At 43.4% G+C, this 18,979-nt stretch overlaps 1 pseudogene; it reads right to left on the bottom strand.

Annotated features, from left to right (window-relative positions):
- Positions 1-13,344, bottom strand: LOC118927337 (olfactory receptor 1J4-like; annotated as a pseudogene).
- Positions 13,345-18,979: the final 5,635 nt, after the last annotated feature.

The following is an 18,979-nucleotide window of genomic DNA, read 5'->3' as shown; positions in this document are numbered from 1 at the left end:
TTACTTGTCGCATGCTTTGTGTAAGGATCAAGGACACCAACACTGGTCAGTGGGGTTGGAGACCATGTAATGACAATAAAGTAATCTGATTAACACGTTTTCTTAATGTCTCACAGATCTGAGATCCAGTCTTACAAAGCCTACTTACTTCATTTCTCTGGGCTTTCATTTGCTGTGCTGCAAATTTGGAAAATATTATCACCTTACAGTCAACTTATCATGATGATTAAACAAAATATGCATTTTAGTGATTAGTTAAAACCAGTCATGATTGACACTACTCCACAGATGAAAGAGTTTCATAACTTCCTGTGAAATCATCACATAAGAAATAAATGAAGCTTGGTTGTATTAAGAAAATCCTTGTAAGCTTGTGCTGCTAAAAGAACCTTGCACAGAACATCATGGTAGAAAAAGATGGCGATAAGAACACTTCTTAACGCCAGAAACATGGGCAGACAGACTCCCAAGCTGCAGTGAACATCACAGGAGGACTTGGAATTTCACTATAGCAGCACTAATACACAGGATTCAGAGAGCAGATAGGGAAAAGCACAATCAGGTGAAGAGAAAGACTCGAGGAAACAGAAAATGAGACTGGGAGAAGATTGGTATCAGTGATGAGATATCCAAATTAGAACTTTTAAGGAGACCTATTTTATAGACCCCGTGAATGCCCATTACAATGGGATTGAATTAATGGCACCAAGGGCTGCCCTTGGCTCTGAATTTCTGAAGAGCACGTTTCACATCATTGTTCCTCAGGCTGTAGATGAAGGGGTTCAGCATGGGGGTGACCACCGTGTACATCACAGAGGCAATGATGTCCTTGTTCTTGGAGTCAGCTGATGAGGGGAAGTAGTAAACACCTGCAACTGTCCCATAGTATAAAAGCACTACAGAGAGGTGGGAGCCACAGGTAGACAAGGCTTTAGAGATTCTTTTGAGGGAGGGGACCTTCAGGATGATGACAGCCATGCGGGTATATGAGCCCAGGATCGCACTTAATGGCAGGATGAAGACCAGTCCTCCTACAGTGAGGATGAGCAGCTCATTGAGGGAGGTGTCTGAGCAGGAGGACTTGAGCACAACAGCAAGATCACAAAAGAAGTGGGGAATGGTCATCCCTGCACAGAAGGACAGCTGGTTCACAAGGAGGGTGTGCAGGAGAGCCAGGGCACAGGAGGAGAGCCAGCACCCAACCACAAGGAGGATACACACCTCGTCCCTCATGATGCTGGTATAGTGGAGAGGGTAACAGATGGCCACATACCTGTCATACGCCATCACAGCGAGGAGAAAGCTGTCAAGGGAACCAAACAATACAAAGAAATACACCTGTGAAATGCACCCGGAATATGTGATAGATCGGCACTGACTCTGCATGTTCGTCAGCATCTTTGGGACAGTGATGGTTGCAAAGGAGACGTCAGAGAGGGCCAGGTGGCTGAGGAAGAAGTACATGGGGGCATGGAGGCGCGAGTCGAGCCTGACGAGCAGGATGATGAGCAGGTTCCCCAGTACTGTGGTCAGGTACATGCCCAGGAACAGGGCGAAGAGCACGCCCTGCTGCTCCGGGGGGATGGGGAGCCCCAGGAGGAGGAACTCGGACACGCTGCTCTGGTTCTCAGGCCTCATGCTGAGCTGTTACCTGCTGAGAATAAGGGAGGGAGAGGAATATCAGAAAAAACAATGGAGATACATTCCAAGTTACAACTTTTGTGAAATCAACAACTTTTAAACTACATTCCTCTTAATTTGTCCTGCCTGTGGGTGGTGCCTCATCATGTATCCCAGTCGCTCCAGGAATATATGTATACATGGGAATATTAAATATGCCAAATATATGGAGCACACGTGTGTGATATGTTATATGTATGTATATATACCCATATATATACATACATATTGAAATTTGACTACAGTGCTAAATAAAAATGTCTGTTTGTGTCTATGTCACTCTCTCCATGCAATTTTCTGTAAGTTAAAAGTGACCAAATACTGGTTATTTCATGTAGTTTCATCCAATTTATTGAACAATTAATATTTCTCTGGTAAATTACTATGACAAAGGAGTCAAGAACACACACTGGGAAGAAGGCAGTCTCTTCATAAATGGTGTTGGGAAAACTGTACAGCTTTGTACAAAAGAATTAAACTGGACCAGTTCCTTACATTACACACACGAAAATAAACTGGAAATGGTTAAAGACTTTGTACGAGATGTAAAACCAGAAAACTCTTAGTAGAAAACACAAGCAGTAAACTCTTGGATATTGACCATCTGGATATGTCTCCCAAAGAAGGGAAACGAAAGAATAAACAAGTGGGACTTCATCTAACTAGCAAACTTCTGCACAGCACAGTGCCTAACTATCTTTGCCTGGATGGTAAGTGCACATGAAGGGTCAGGAAATTGAGGGCCTCAGTCACACGCAGGTGTGTGACAGTGACAGCAGATCCTCTTCAGGACAGAGTGCTGGGGCACCGGTTATCTCAGCTGGTGGTACCCCATGGGGAGAGCGGGTAGGACATACTGGAGATCATGGTTGCAAGTTAGAAGTCTCCAACCATGCACACACACACACACACACACACACACACACACACATTGGTGACTTGAGGATTCATTCACCTGTGTCCAGTGTGTCAAATTCCTTTCTAAGGGGAGGAACGCTAGTATGTGCCTCATTCATAAACGCTTACATGCATACAAGTCATAAATTACACACAAGCTAACGCATGCACAATATGCAATAATGTGTCTCCCACAAATACACTCACAGTGCACCACTAACACACAAGCACCACACATCAGCTAAAACACACAACTCACACACCACAAATACCTAACTCATCACTATACATGCATGTCAGGGAAAACACACAAGGCCTCGCACAATAGAAGACACTCACAAGAAACCTACTCCAACTCTCATGCACACCCACCACACACTCACTACAACAAGTGGTGCACACACTCCCATCACTGAGAGGCAAGCTTTGGCCCCTTATGACCCATGCCCTTCCCAGGGAAGCCATCAGTGTGGGACAGTTAAGCCTCTTTGGTCACAGTCACCATCATTAAACTACTGCCAGCATCCATGCACATGGTAACACACTCATGTTGCAGACACACAGAGGCCAGCACACAGGACACGTCCTGCTCTCACACCCGGAATCATCCCCACACAGTTGCACAGCAATAGCACCTACTGCGAGCAGAGGTGTGAGCCCTCTGACCCTGTTCCTCAGCAGGTCGGGAGGCTTCTTCTCCCACAGCAGAGACAACAGTCTTACCCCCACTGCTGGGCCGTGACCCACTCAGCTGTGACCTGCCCAGTGGGGAAATGTGCCAGTCCCGACAAAGGAGGCAAATACTGAAGATCACAGGCATGAAGCAGGAGTCAATAGTCACATGCTGGGAGGCAGATCACTTGGTGTGCATGTGCTAAAGAGAGCCCAGATTGAATCTAACTCGGGAAAAGGATTACCCAGTAGTCAGATAGTAAACACACAGAAACACCCAGACACACATGCGTGCACATGCTACTGTCCAAACATACACAGTAATGCATGCACACACCCACACTCATATACACAGATATTCATATGCACACCCTCAAGCACAAACCCAGATCCACCGCGAAGTGTACATTTCCAGCACCTCTGACCAGTTCCACTCATCTTTGTGTGTAGACACCTCTTCCAGAAGTGGCCCAAATCCTCATTTTCTCTTCATGGTAAAGCAGGAGCCATCATGGGTTAATTGGCCAATTTCTTACCTCCAGTCTGGATAAGTGTGTCCAGGGAGAACTGAAGTCACAGGAGACGGTGTCCCTAATAGGGATGTTTCGAATCCATATTTCCTGGGCACAGTTCCAAGTTCAAACTTTTCTTGGCTGCGGTCCTGCTGTGACTCATATTTATATCTAATTTTTAAATGAATTCATGCTTAGAAAAGCTGTAAAGATGATAGTAGGAATTTCTGAACCACCCTCACTGACACTCTGTGAAGGATAATATTTTACCAATTTATGTTTTGTGTATATGGCAGGGGGTTGGGGTTAGAGATTCAGGCTGTAGATCTTTGGTAGGCATGCCCCAGTGTGTTATCAAAAGGCACGTTTGGTTCAGTTGTAAGAAGCTCTCCACTCTTCACTCAGGAAGAGAATTTAAGAGAAAGTTTGCTATTCATACACAGAACTCCTGGGGAGAGCTGAGTGGGTGCGGGAGGTCGAGTAGGTTTGGTGAAGCAGAGGAAATGGTATTGGGACTTTGTAGTGATTAAGGGAGGTGCTGGGGAAATTTTGCTGGAGAGACACATCATGTGCTGCCATAACCGAGCATATTGCTTGTGTTCCTTATCCACATACAGGATAAAACACACAAAGGAGACAAATGCCCCTTGACCGGCCAGCAGAACACCTGAGGCCAGGGGTCATCAGCAGCCACACCTGCCACAGAGCCCTGCCTCTCACTCCGGGCTTTCAGGGCAGCGGCAGCTCGGATCACATGTTTGGATAGTATTTTGCACATTTTCTGACTGTCATCAGTGATTTCATTTTGTTGTGTGACGTTGTGGCCTCCATGGTGGCACCAGGACCCTCAGTCAGTCAGCACAATAAGGGCGATGGAGCTTGAATTGAACGCGGGCTGGCTGGTGAGCATAAGGCTGATGAGCTTTAAGAAGCAACGTGAGTGCTGGTCACTGTCACCACTGCCTAGAACTCCAGAAGGGATGAGGCATGTTTTCTGAGGCCCCGTGTTGTACGTTGGGCATTGTCAGGAATGGCAGGGTAGGCACGATGCCAGTGGAGTCACCTGCCAAGGTCAAGGCATTCCTGAGAGGCATTTCAGTTTGGCCTCAATGACCCAGAAACTGTGTCCACGTCACTACGGAATCCCCACGGATGCCACCCCAGTGATCACACACCCAGTGCTGTGCCCTCGCACACAGGGGCTCAGGCTTGTTCCCGGGAGGACCATGGCAGAGGAGAGGGAATGCTGTCTGCACGCAGCCCGGGGCCGAAGGGCTGAGGCTCCTCCGGGACCTGATGTTTCACATGCCTTTGGAGCCAAAAGGAACGAAATGGAATACGGACTGTGAGCTTAGGAAGTTTGCAACTGGTGTCTATAACTATATGTTTATATTAATCGCTTTAAGCATAGATTGGACCTTAGTAGTCTGAATCATTGTGTGGACAGAGATATGTGTGATCTTAATCTGTATCTCTGGTATTTGAGAGGCAAGGAATTCTCAGAGTTCTTTAACAAGAAAAGTAAATCATGAATCAGAGATCTTTGTCATCATTGGTAAGACCTCTTCGCTACACGGCTGGCAATGGCCAACAGCTAAAGATGTGTAATGGGGCCAGTTTTTGCCAAGGGCATCCTCTAATGTCAAGAGCTTGTCAGAAGTTCCTTGGGATTTGGCCAATTGTACTGAGCCTTGGGAAAATCGTAGTTGAGGGATGAAAACGAGCATCCCTCCATCAGCCTCCGTCTGTGGGTTGGTGGCACTCTGTTCAGAAAATTTCTGAATTCACTTTGAAGTTCATTTCGTTGAACCCAAAGGCTCCCAGGAATCCCAGGGATCAAGGAGAGGGGTGGCCTCCTGCAGCACTGTGACATCACAGGTGATTTTTGGCCAGGGAGGTGGCCTTCTGCAGGGGGGATATGACTGAGGCTCAGGTTTGCTCCGTCCTGTGGTTGCCATCTCCATCTAACTGGGTGCACCCCACGTCTGTGCTGAGCTTGTGGGGTGCTGCCTCCATGACCAGGTTGCAGTGGCCAAAGGTGCAGAGCATCACATGTTCAGGGCTTTTGAGAATCTCAGTCTCAGTGAGAGCCCTGTTTGCACCCAGCAATGGTTGCTCTGATAGTGTGCGGAATGGGGCCTTAGGAGACAATCTTCTAGATGAGAACCCCACAGGCAACTCTTAGCCATTACATATCCTGAGCTTTAATTGTAAAGGGGTCTCCAGGAGGCACTAAGGGAAGTGTCTGTATCATGACCATCTTTCATAACCCCAGTGCCTTCTACTGTAATGGGCCCCATTCCAAGTGGGCTGATTGCTGGTGGTCATGTATATAGGTCTCAGTAGTGTTTGCAAATGCGAAATATGCCACCTGCCAAAGCCGAGTGATCTAACAGGTGTCGGCCTGCTTGAGAGCTGACAAAGATGGGCGTAGGCTTTAAACTCTACCAGATATGCAGTGCCCCTCGGTGGATCAGATGGTGCTTAAGAATTGAACTGGAGTGGCAGGTCCTTGAAGCTTAGGTGGGGAGTATGCCAGTCCCTCTAGGAAATGCCATGGCAAGTGTTTGAGTAGCTTGTATGTGTCTAGTCAATCTCCTCCTAAGAGGATGTGATCCATGTATTGACACCCCTGGGTGCCTGGACACAGCTAGATCTGCTCAAGCCTTGCCAGCAGGAGGCGTGTTGTGGTGACTGGAGTGCAGAGGCTTCCCACAGGCACCCAAGTACAGGTGCATCATGTCTCTTCAAAAATGAATGTAGTTGAAGCTGAGAGGCTGTTAACGTTGGCTCTTAATATGTGTGGCCGTGTAAGAGGTGCACCTTTAACTGCCCAGGACTTGTCAGTGAGGATGGAATGGCCTTGGTCATTTCAACCCTGTTATGTAGAGGAGACTTAGTGGATGGGACCCCAGCGTGAAGGTTATTGTATCCAACACAAGTGACCATTCGTACATCCAGGTTTTAGAACAGGGTAATTTGGGCTATTAAATCAAAAAACAACAGAAATAATTATCCCTTCTCTTAAAAGATCTTGGATAATTGCTCTCAAGCCTGGGGAGTCTTGTTTCAGTTTATACTGAGCCATACTAAGAACTTGAAGAGTTGCAGCAGGAAAATGGCATTCCATTTGGTGAAGGCAGCAGTTTTGGCCTATTTTTACTTAATTGCAGGGTCCACATAGCCATCTCGAACATGCATCCCAGCGATGGAAATCAAAGAAGGTTGGGAACTATGACATCTGAAAAATTAGACAAGGTTATTCGGCCAGTGGTCAGGGTAAGGCAGGCTTGTTTTCCTTCCATCTGTGTGTAATAGCACCTGGAGACCATGGAGAGCTCCTTCCTGAAATTCAGTGGACTCCTAGGATTGCTGTGGTTGATACTGGGATCAGTCAAGTCCAAAAAAGGTTGGTTACTGTGAGGTAATGAACGGGCCACCTGGGTGGCGTAAGGGTAATGGTCCCTAGGTGACACCCAGGACCAGGGGAATGCCATGTCCCTAATGAGGCTGTGTTAGATCAGGGAATGCACATTGGGTTCTGCACCAGGGACCTGGGTTTAGGGGAGGAAGAGATTGGATGCCCTGTGTAGCTTGTCAGAAGAGCCTGAAGCTCCTTGGGCTTCCTACTGGGAATCATAACTAGGAAGCCAACTCCAGAGCCACCAATTCCAGATCTTTTGATGAGGGTCCTGCAGTGGGGGAAGCTGGTCCTGGAAAGTCAGGAATGGGGGTCTGAGTCCATAGTAGGCTCTGTGACTGTGGTTAGCTTTGACCTGGGGATCAGGTGCTCCTCAGAGCAGCCAATAATCTTAGGCCATCAAGTGACTCTCTAAGAATAGGCATTTAACTAATTAAATGGGGCAGGGAAGCCTTAGAATTTGCTGGTGTTCCCTGAGGAATAGCTACTGGCTGTAAGCGTCAGTGGTCATCTCCTCAGGACTGGATAGAACTTCCTGTCCATTGGAGCACTCAGCAGAGGGAAACACCCCTTGACCATATCAATGTTCCTTAATACTCGGTGTCCCTCTTCTGAAGTTGCCATTTGGTGAGGACATGTGCTTTAATGAGTATGGGAAGAGGGTGGGCTGTTTTCCAGGCCATGGACCCCAGTGCAGTGGAGGAAAGTCTGCGGATGGGTGCGGGTGTTGGAGTGGGAGGTGCTCCTATTTCCAGAAGTCTATTGGATCCTGCTATTCCTTGAGAATCTGATGGGATCCCATATTGATTGTGGAAGGCCAGATATGCCCCCCAATTATCACACCTTGTCAGGAGGTAATGATAACATGAGCCAGCACTGTGTATGCACAAAAGCCATTTAGCATCTTTTCCATATGCTAATTGCATGAAATAATTAATAAATTTTCATTTCCAGTTGAGTGATGTCTTAGGCATCTGCTTTGGTTTCCTCCCCTTATTGTTGTGTGAGTGGTTATAGGATATACATTCATGGGTTTTCTCTACCCAGAACCTGGTGGTAAGCTTCCTCCTCCAGGCAGACCTCATCAGTACCGTCACACTTAGGGAACCGCCACAGTAGCTTCCTCATTGGCTTTAGGGGGACACTTTTCATAATTGTTTGTGGCCCAGGACAGCTCAGGACCACGGTCCTTGTTGCAACAGAGGCACAAAAAGGAGCTGCAGCCGTGGCTTTTCAGGACCTGGTGAGCCTTCCTCTCGGCTCACAAGTCACGCAGACGTTGCTGTTTCTCTCTCTCTCTCTCTCTCTCTCTCTTTCTCTCTGCCTTTCCCTTTCTTTCCCCGTTTGTCTCTCTTTTTCACAAACACTGGCTCATTCATGAATGCTTATCCAAAGGGCATGTAAGTAGATTTACTAGGGTTACATTTTCCCCTTTCAAGAATCAAGTTATCTGAAATGCCGGGAGGGTTAATAAGTTTGTTTTCATTCTACTCTTCTTGGTTCATTTCTTCTTTGTTTGAAAAGTTGAAAGATGACATCATCCAAATTATCCAGACAGGTGTGCTGGTCTCCCAACTTTTCTACCCCATTTGCACCCACACTTGCAATAATCAAACTCAGTGGTTTATTTCTTTTATTTCTTTATTTTTTTGAGAGGGCATCTCTCATATTTATTGATCAAATGGTTGTTAACAACAATGAAATTCTGTATAGGGGACTCAATGCACAATCATTAATCCACCCCAAGCCTAATTCTCGTCAGTCTCCAATCTTCTGAAGCATAACGAACAAGTTCTTACATAGTGAATAAGTTCTTACATGGTGAACAGTGCAAGGGCAGTCATATCACAGAAACTTTCGGTTTTGATCACACATATGAACTATAAACAATCAGGTCAAATATGAATATTTGTTCGATTTTTATACTTGATTTATATGTGGATCCCACATTTCTCCCTTTATTATTATTATTATTATTTTAAATAAAATGCTGAAGTGGTACGTAGATGTAAGATAAAGGTAGAAAACTTAGTTTAGTGTTGTAAGAGAGCAAATGTAGATAATCAGTGGTTTATTTTTTAATAAACTTTTTATTTTCTATAATTTTTGTTTCATAGAAAGATTATAAAAATAGTACAGAGACTTCCTATACCCTTCACAAGGTTTCTGCTATTGTTAATAGCTTACATAACCATGGTCACTCAGCACCATCAAGACATTAGCATTGGTAGAGTACCACTAAGTAAACTACAATCTTTCTTTGGATTTTTACTAGTTTTCCCATTCACGTCCTTTTTGTGTTCTAGGATCCATTTCAGAAAAGACATTGCATTTAGACCCACTTTTATGTAGTCTTTTAATTTGAGGAGCTGCCCCTGTCAGTAAGAATCAGCTGATAGATAAGGCAGGATACAGCGGACCCAGGGAAGCTGTTTCTAAAGCCTTCTTATCAAGAAATGAGGTAGCCTTCTCGAATGAATTAGCTGTGGAATCCATTTCAGATTCATTATTTTCTGGTACATTATTCTTGTTCCCTTTACTCAAGTGAACAGGTACTAAGTATATTATTTCCTCTTTATTTTATTTTATTGCAGTAATGTGTGTATTACATGCAACTGGTCATTTTAGCCATTTATAGTTCATTCATTTAGCCATCTAATTCAGTGGCATTATGTACATTCACCATGTTGTGCAACCACTACCAATATTGAGTTCCAAAATTTTGCATTCCTTCAGACAGAAACCACGTGCTCTTTAAGAAGTCATTCCCCATTCCTTCCTCCCCACAGTCCATGCCAACCAGTAGTCTTCTTTCTGTCTCTATGTATTTGCCTATTCTGGATATTTCATATAAACAGAAACATGTAATGTGTGCTCTGTTGAGTCTGGGTTCTTTCACTTTGCATAATATTTCCAAGGTTCGTCGTGTTGTAGCATTTGTCAGTTCTTCCGACCTTTACAACTGTTACACTATGCAAATGCACCACATTTGTTTATCCATTTATCTGTTGATGGACATTGGGATTATTTTTACCTTGTGAGTGCTGAACAGAGCTGCTGCATTCACATACAAGTGTTTGTTTTGTTACCTGTTTTCACATCTTTTGTATATATAGCCACGAGTGGAGTTGCTAGATCATGTGGTAATTCTAAGTTTAACTTACTGAGAAAGAACCCAAATGTTTTAGTTGGAGGCACAGTGGTTGCACCATAGTTACGTTTCACCAGCAATGTATGAGGGGTCCAGTTTCTCCAAATCCCAGCCAATACTGGTTATTTTTCATTTACAAAATTATGAGCATCATAGTAGGTGTGAAATGTTGGATTTGATTTGCATTTCCCTAGTGACTAAGGATGTAGAGCATTTTCTCATGTGTTAGTTGGCCATTTGAATATCTTCTTTGGAAAATGTCTATTTACTTCTTTGGCCCAGTTTTTATTGGAGTAGTATGTCTTGTAGTTCTGAGGGTTTCTTCATATTTTGGGGGGGGCTCTGTTATTAGGTGTATATGTTTGTAATTGTTACATCTTCCTAGTGGTTGACAGTTTAACCAGTATAAAATATTCTACTTAGTCTCTTGGTGCAGTTTTTTATTTCAAGTCGATTTGTTTGACATGAGTATAGTGAAAGTTATATTTCAGTTACTATTTGCAAAGAGTATCTATTTCCATCCTTTCATTTTCAACTCCTTGTGTCTTTGGATTTGAAATGAATATCTTATTAAGCATATACAAAAGAATGATGCTTTTTTAAAAAACCCTTTTTCCAGTCTCTGCTTTAAAATTCAAGACTATAGTCCTCATATATTTAAGGCAATTATTGATGAGAAAGTTCTCACTTCTCCATTTTGCTATTTGGTTTCCACATGCTTAGTATATATTTTATTACTAAATTATCCATTACCTCCTCCTTTTGTGTTTAATTTTTTTAGTGTATTTTTGATTTTCATGTAATTTCCTTTTTCTGTATGTATCTTAGTCATTTCTCAGTGGTTACCTTGGAGATTCCAATAATAATCTTAAACATAAACACCATAGTTTGAATTAGTACTACTAAGCTCCAATAGCACACAAACCTGTTGTCCTGTTTGCCTCCATGTCTCCCCCTCTATATCGTTATTGTCATAAATGACATCTCATTGCTACACATTGTGTGACTAGAATTAGCATAGATTTTTAAGTATTGTTTTATGAATCTGTGTTTTCATATTGCAGGAAATGAAAATGAAAAATAAAATAATACTGGCTTTGCTTTTTACCTATATAGTTGTGTTTCCCACTTATCTTTATGTCTGCATATGACTTTAAGTTACCATATGATATCTTTTCATTTCAGCCTTAAGGTGAATATATTAAGGTATACAGAATATTTGAAAACTATAAACATTGAGAATGAGTTAACCCTAAGTATACTGAATTTAAAAAATGGAATGTCAGAGTTCTTTTGAGTGCTATATATAAGGATCAAAAATATCCAAATGGGTTATGATATTAAATGATATTTGAAACCAGGATAATGGCAATGTACATGACATGAAATTGATCATTTTAGCCATTTATAGTTCATTCATTTAGCCATATAATTCAGTGGCATGATGTACATTCACCATGTGTCAATATAATAAACTGGTTAAGTACAAGGTTTCAAAGTCACACATTTGAGATGAAGTCTTAGGGAAGCTACTTATTTAATCTCTAATCTGGAAATTTGCAACATATTAGCACCCTTTTAAGTGGCTTGAGCTGATGATTAAATAAAATGTAAATGATTAATTAGGACAGATGTGATAGACACTATTCAGGAAACAAAGCAGTGTGGTAAGTTCTTCTGATTTTCCCAAACATGAAATGAATGAAGTTTAGTGGTATTAAGAAAATTCATGTGAACATGTATTGATATCAGTACCATTTAAAGAGGGTTATTGAAGAAAAAGATAGAGATAGGAACAATTCTTAAAGTCCAGGGATATGGGATCATAGACTCACAAGCTTGCAGTGAACATCCAGGAGGGACTGGAATTTCACGGCAGAAAACTTCATGCATACACAGATTTCTAAGAGCAGGCAGGGAAAATAAACAATCAGGAGAAGAAGAAGGTTAGGAAGCATAAAATGAGACTGGGAGAAGAATGGTGATAGCAATAAGAATTATTCAAGCAGCAACTTACAAAGGAGACCTATTTTACAGCCCCCACGAGTGCCCATGACAGCAGGATTGCATTAATGTCTTAAAGTGGAAACCTTGCCTCTGATAATTTTCAGAAGAGCACATTTCATATCATTGTTCCTCAGGGTGTAGATGAAGGGGTTCAGCATGGGGGTGACCATAATGTATATCATCAAAGCAATGATGTCCTTGTCTTTGGACTTTCCTGATGAAGAGAAAAAGTAAACACCTGCGAGTGTCCCATAGTATAAATACACTATGAAGAGGTGGGAGCTCCATGTAGACAAGGCTTTGGAGATTATTTTGAGAGATGGGACCTTCAGGATGATGACTGCCATGCGGATATAAGAGCCCAGGATCCCACTCACCGACACGTTGAAGAACAGTCCACCTTCTGTGTGGATGAGCAGCTCATTGAGGGAGGTGTCTGAGCAGGAGGACTTGAGCACAACAGCAAGATCACAAAACAAGTGGGGAATGATTGACCCTGCACAGAAGGACAACTGGCCCACCATGAGGGTGTGCAACAGAGCCTGGGCCCAGGAGGAGAGTTAGCACCCAACCATGAAAATGACACACACGTCGTCCCTCATGATGGTGGTGTAGTGGAGAGGGTGACATGGCCACATACCTGTCATATGTCATCACTGTGAGAAGGAAGCCATCAAGGGAACCAAGGAATATGATGAAATAAACCTGTGAAATGCATCTGAAATATGTGATAGACTGCCACTGACTACGCATGTTTATCGGTATCTCTGGGACAATGATGGATGAAAGGGAGACGTCAGAGAGGGCCAGGTGGCTGAGGAGGAACTACATGGGGATGTGGAGGTGTGAGTCCAGCCTGATGAGCAGGATGATGAGCAGGTTCCCCAGCACCGTGGTCAGGTACATGCCCAGGAACAGGGCGAAGAGCACGCCCTGCTACTCCGGGGAGACGGGGAGCCCAGGAGGAGGAACTCAGACATGCTGCTGTGGTTCCCAGGCCTCATGCTGGGCTGTTCTATGCTGTAGATAAGGGAGGGAGAGGAATATCAGAAAAGATGATGGGGATATGTTCCACATTGTACTTTTATGACAAAAGAATGACTTTTAAACTATATTCCTGTTCATTAGTCCCACCTGTGATTGCATGCTTTGTCACTGCATCCCAGTCTGCTCCGGGAAATATCACACTAAGTGAGGAAGATGTACAGAAGCAAGAGGACATTCGCAGTTTCATCCAACCAGTATCTATTGAATTGAACATTGATTCTGAACCCTGCCCTCCACTAGGAACTGAGAATGCAGCAGTGAGCAAGAATATAAGGGCCCTGCCCTCTGTAATACGCTATTTCATGAGCTTACTGGGTAATTTATGACGCTGTGTCAGAGCGAATCTCTAATAGTTCACTGTGGCAGAAATAGTAGATGAACCCCAGCAAAGTTGTATCAGTTGTTTCTACCTTAAAGTAATGTGAGACTCCCGTACTGAGGTGGTGTTGGAGTGCTGTCACATTCCCCCTGTGAGCTGGCCTGTCCCATCAGCCCACAGCCTTGAATTCATCAGTGCTCTAGAAATGGGTGATCACTGAGAGCCCCTTGATGTCAGAATCACTCCCAACCCAGAATATCCACAAAGAATCTTTTATGAAAATGGTGAACATATTGGGGATTATTCCGTCTGTTGGGCACTCTGCTAAGGGCTTTACATGCATTTCCTAATGAAATCCAACATCATCCTGCCTAAAGCAATCTACAGATTCAATGCAATCCCTATCAAAATACCAACAGCATTCTTCAATGAACTAGGGGAAATAGTTCTAAAATTCATATGGAACCCCAAAAGATCCCAAGTAGCCAAAGCAATCCTGAGAAGGAAGAATAAAGTGGAGGGGATTATGCTCCCTGACTTCAAGCTCTACTAAAAAGCCACAGTAATCAAGATAATTTGGTACTGGCACAAGAACAAACCCAAGGACCAACAGAACAGACTAAAGAGCCCAGATATAAACCCAAGCATGTGTAGTTAATTAATATATGATAAAGGAGCCAAGGATATACAATGGGGAAACAACAGCCTCTTCAACAACTGGTGTTGGCAAAACTGGACAACTACATGCAAGAGAATGAAACTGGATTATTGTCTGACCCCATACTCAAAAGAAAAGTCTAAATAGGTCAAAGACCTGAATGTAAGTCATGGAACCATAAAACTCTTAGAAAATAACCTAGGCAAAAACCTCTTGAATATAAACATGAGCAACTTTTTCCTGAATGCATCTCCTCGGGCAAGGGAAACAAAATAAAAAATGAATAAGTGGGACTATGTCAAGCTAAAAAGCTTCTGTACAGCAAAGGACAACATCAGCAGAACAAAAAGGCATCCTACAGTATGGGAGAATATATTTGTAAATGACATATCCAACAAAAGGTTAACATCCAACATGTATAAAGAACTCAGACACCTCAACACCCCCCAAAAAGCAAATAACCCAGTTAAAAAATGGGCAGAGGATATGAACAGACACTTCTCCAAAGAAGAAATTCAGATGGCCAACAGGTATATGAAAAGATGTTCCACATCACTAATTATCAGGGAAATGAAATTAAAACTACAAAGAGATATCACCTCACACCAGTTAAGATGGCCAGCATTGAAAAGACTAAGAACAACAAATGCTGGTGAGGATGAAGAGAAAGGGGAACCCCCCTATACTGCTGGTGGGAATGTAAACTAGTTCAACCATTGTGGTAAGCAATAGGGAGGTTTCTCAAAAAACTAAAAATAGAAATACCATTTGACCTGGGAATTCCACTCCAAGCAATTTACCCAAAGAAAACAACATCTCAGATTAAAAAAGACATATGCACCCCTATGTTTATTGTAGTACTATTTACAATAGCCAAGTAATGGAAGCAACCTAAGTGTCCATAAGTAAATGAATGGATAAAGAAGATGTGGTACATATACACAATGGAATACTGTTCAGCCACAAGAAAGAAACAAGTCCTACCATTTGCAACAACATGGGTGGAGCTAGAGGGTATTATGCCCAGTGAAATAAGTCAGGCAAAGAAAGACAAATACCAAATTATATCCCTCATTTGTGGAGTGTAACAATGAAGAAAAACTGAAGGAACAATTTCGCAGGAGACTCACAGACTCCAAGCACGTACTTGTGGTTACCAAAGAGGAGGACTGGGGGAGGGCAGATGGGGAGAGAGGGAGAAGGGGATTGTGGGGTATCATGATTGGTGCACATGGTGTGTGTGGGGTCACAGGGAAGACAGTGTACCTCAGAGAAGACAAATAGTGACTCAGTGGCATTTTACTACACTGATGGACAGTGCAATGGGATATGGGGGGGAGACTCTGTAATAGGGGTGATACCTTCATAAAAAAAAAAACATATATATATATGTACACACACACACACACACACACACACACACACACACACAGCCAAGATTCTACAATGAAAAAAAAGAAAGCAACATCAGCATCCATTACCAGATAAAATCTCACTGCTACAGCAAGATTGGGTGTTTTCCCCTTTAAGCTGTTAGGAAAAAGAAACATAAATAATATAAATTCCACAGACATACAACAGCAGTTTTTGGGGATGGGATATGTAAATACACATGCACACACATATAGAGAGATGGGGATGTATGTACACATATGCATTCCATCTCTATATGTACATTCCATCTCTATATGAATATGTTTATATGTATACATATATGGAGGAATATATCAAAATATATGAAGCATATATATATACACATATACACACATATATAACATAAAATATATATGTGTATATTTCCTGATATGTATAGATTAAAGTATAGTTTTATAGATATGGAATATTGCATATATGTGTACAAATATAGGACTATATATAACTGCCATTTTCTGTGGTTGAAGGTGATTCAGTATTGCTATTTAGTGTAGTTTAACCTAATATTATTGTGTGATTAGAACCCATGCTTTAACATGAAACTCTCCCATTTCGGTGGTTATGAGCACCTATACCCTGTGTTATCTTAGAGCTGCAAGAAACCTGAAGTCCAAAATTGCCCTAGTGCTCGGGCTAGGTAATTCCTTCATTCATATCTGTATATTTTCCAGTTGAGAAAAAGCCTTCTGATACATTAACTTTAATTCTAGCCACAGATGTTTATGAGGGCCTGTAAGCTTCCATTCTATAGACCTTAATGTGAGGCCACAGGGATTAGGGACCTTCTGAAGGTCTTGCAGCTACTTTGTGTGGCTTCTGCCGTCTAACTTCACCCAGCATGGTGCCTATCTTTGCCTGGGATGGTAAGTGCACATGAAGGGTTAGGAGACTCTGAGGGACTCAGTCACACGCAGATGTATGACAGTGACAGCAGGTCCTCATCAGGAAAGAGTGCTGGGGCATCGGTTACCTCAGCTGGTGGGCCCCACAAGGAGGGTGCACAGTTGAGATCATAGTTGCAAGTTAGAAGTCCCCAACCATGCACACACACACACATACACATGCACACTTCTGAGATGAGGATTCCATTCATGTGTGTCTGATTCCCATTGTGAGGGAAGGAACACCAGTATGTGCTTCATTCATAAACACTCATATGTGTAAAAGTCATAAATTACAGACAAGCTAACACATGCACAATATGCAATAATGTGTCACCCACATATACACTCACAATGCACCACTGACAGAAAAGCACCACACATCTACTGAAACACACAACTCACACACCACATATACATAGCTCATCACTGTACATACACATCACAAAAACACACAGGATCACACATGGCAGCAAAATCTCACAGGAAACACGCTCCAGCAACACCCACACACACTCACAACACACTCACTACAACAAGGAGTGCACACACTCCCATCACTGAGAGTCGAACTTCGACCACTTCTGACCCACCCCATTCCCAGGGAGGCTGTCTTCAGGGGCAGGTAAGCCTCTTTGGTCAAAGGCACCGTCATTACACCACCACCTGCATCCATGCACGTGGTAACACACACATGGTGCAGATACATAGAGGCCAGCACACAGGACACGTCCTGCTCCCACATCCGGACACCTCCCGACACACAGTCACACGGCACTAGCACCCACTGCAAGCAGAGGTGTGAGCCCTCTGACCCTGTTCCTCAGAAGGTTGGGAGGCTTCTTCTCCAACAGCAGAGACAGCAATCTTACCCCCGGGGCTGGGCTCTGACCCGCTCAGCTGTGACTCCTGCCTGATTGGGAAATGCCCCAGTCCTGCAAAATGTATACGCAAATACTCAGCGTCACAGGCATGAATCCAGAGTCCCTCGTCACATGTTAGATGACTGATGACCTGTGTACTTGCACTAACACAGACCCCAGACTGGATCTAACTCAGGAAAAAGTCAGACTGTAGTCTAATATAGTACACACATGCATGCAATTGGCAAACATCATGTACACAAACTTACAACATGCAGACACACACACACATGAGCACAGACATACTCATGCACAAACCCTTAAGCGCACAGGCAAATCCATCACCAAGTACAGAATTTCAGCTTCTTCTCACGTGTTCTCATGGTTGGGGAGTTTACACCCCTCTTGCAGACTGCCTCCCAGGCCCTCAGCTTCTCTTCGTAGTGAAGGAGGAGCCACCACAGGTTAATTGGCTAATTTCTTTCTGCTGGTCGGGAGCGGTGTGTCCAGGAGCCATAGGGAACTGGAGTCACATGGGACTGGGTCCCTAATGCCAGATATGTCTTGGACTCCTTTCTTCTAGGGCACAATTCCAAGTTCAATCTCTTTTGGATGTGATTCTAGCTGGGACTCAGAATATTTTTTACTTAATTTTTAAATGATTTCATACTTAGAAAAAAGTTGTAAGGATGATAGTATGAAATCCTGTATTCCCTCTTCTGCACTGCATGACAGCTAACGTTTTACCATATTTGCTTTAGTGTGTGTGTGTGTGTGTGTGTGTGTGCATGAATTCTAGATTCAGACTATACATCTCAGTAGGCACACCACTGCGCACATTATCAGAAGGCACATGATTTAGTTCATGTGTGAGAAGCTCTTCACTCTTCAGCAGGGAGTGAATTTAGGAGAATGTTTATTACTCACACAAAGGACACCTCGGGGAGAGCTGGGTGGTCTGAGTTGGGTTTGTAAAAGCAGAGGGATTGGCTTTTGAAGTTTGTAGTGCTTAAAAGGTGGGATAGAGTAAAGGTTTCTTCTGGAGAAAGAGACCGTGTGCTCTGCTCTCTGAGCAATTTTGCCTTACTGTTTTCCACATGTAGCAATAAGGACCTCTAAGGAGAGAAAAGCCCCCTTGGCCGGCCAGCAGATAACCTAAGGCTAGGCGCTACCAGCAGACATGGCTGCCAGGGAGCATTGCCCTCATTCAGGGCTCTGAGGGCTGTGGCAACTTGGATATTATTGTGCACAATTCCTGTTTGGCATCAATGATTTCATTTGTCATGTAATGTTGTGGCCTCCATGGCAGCACCAGTGACCCCCAACTTGGTCAGCAGAATAAGGGCAACTGAGTAATTGAATTGATTGAGGGCCTGCAGGTGAGAATAATGTTGGTGAACTTTGTTTAGGGGCAAGAACTCAAAATGCAGAGTGTGA

The sequence above is a fragment of the Manis pentadactyla genome, chromosome 3 (genome assembly GCF_030020395.1).
Source record: "Manis pentadactyla isolate mManPen7 chromosome 3, mManPen7.hap1, whole genome shotgun sequence".
Lineage (NCBI taxonomy): Eukaryota > Metazoa > Chordata > Mammalia > Pholidota > Manidae > Manis > Manis pentadactyla.
The sequence above is the reverse complement of the archived record's forward strand: the minus strand, read 5'-3'. Positions and strand labels throughout refer to the sequence as shown.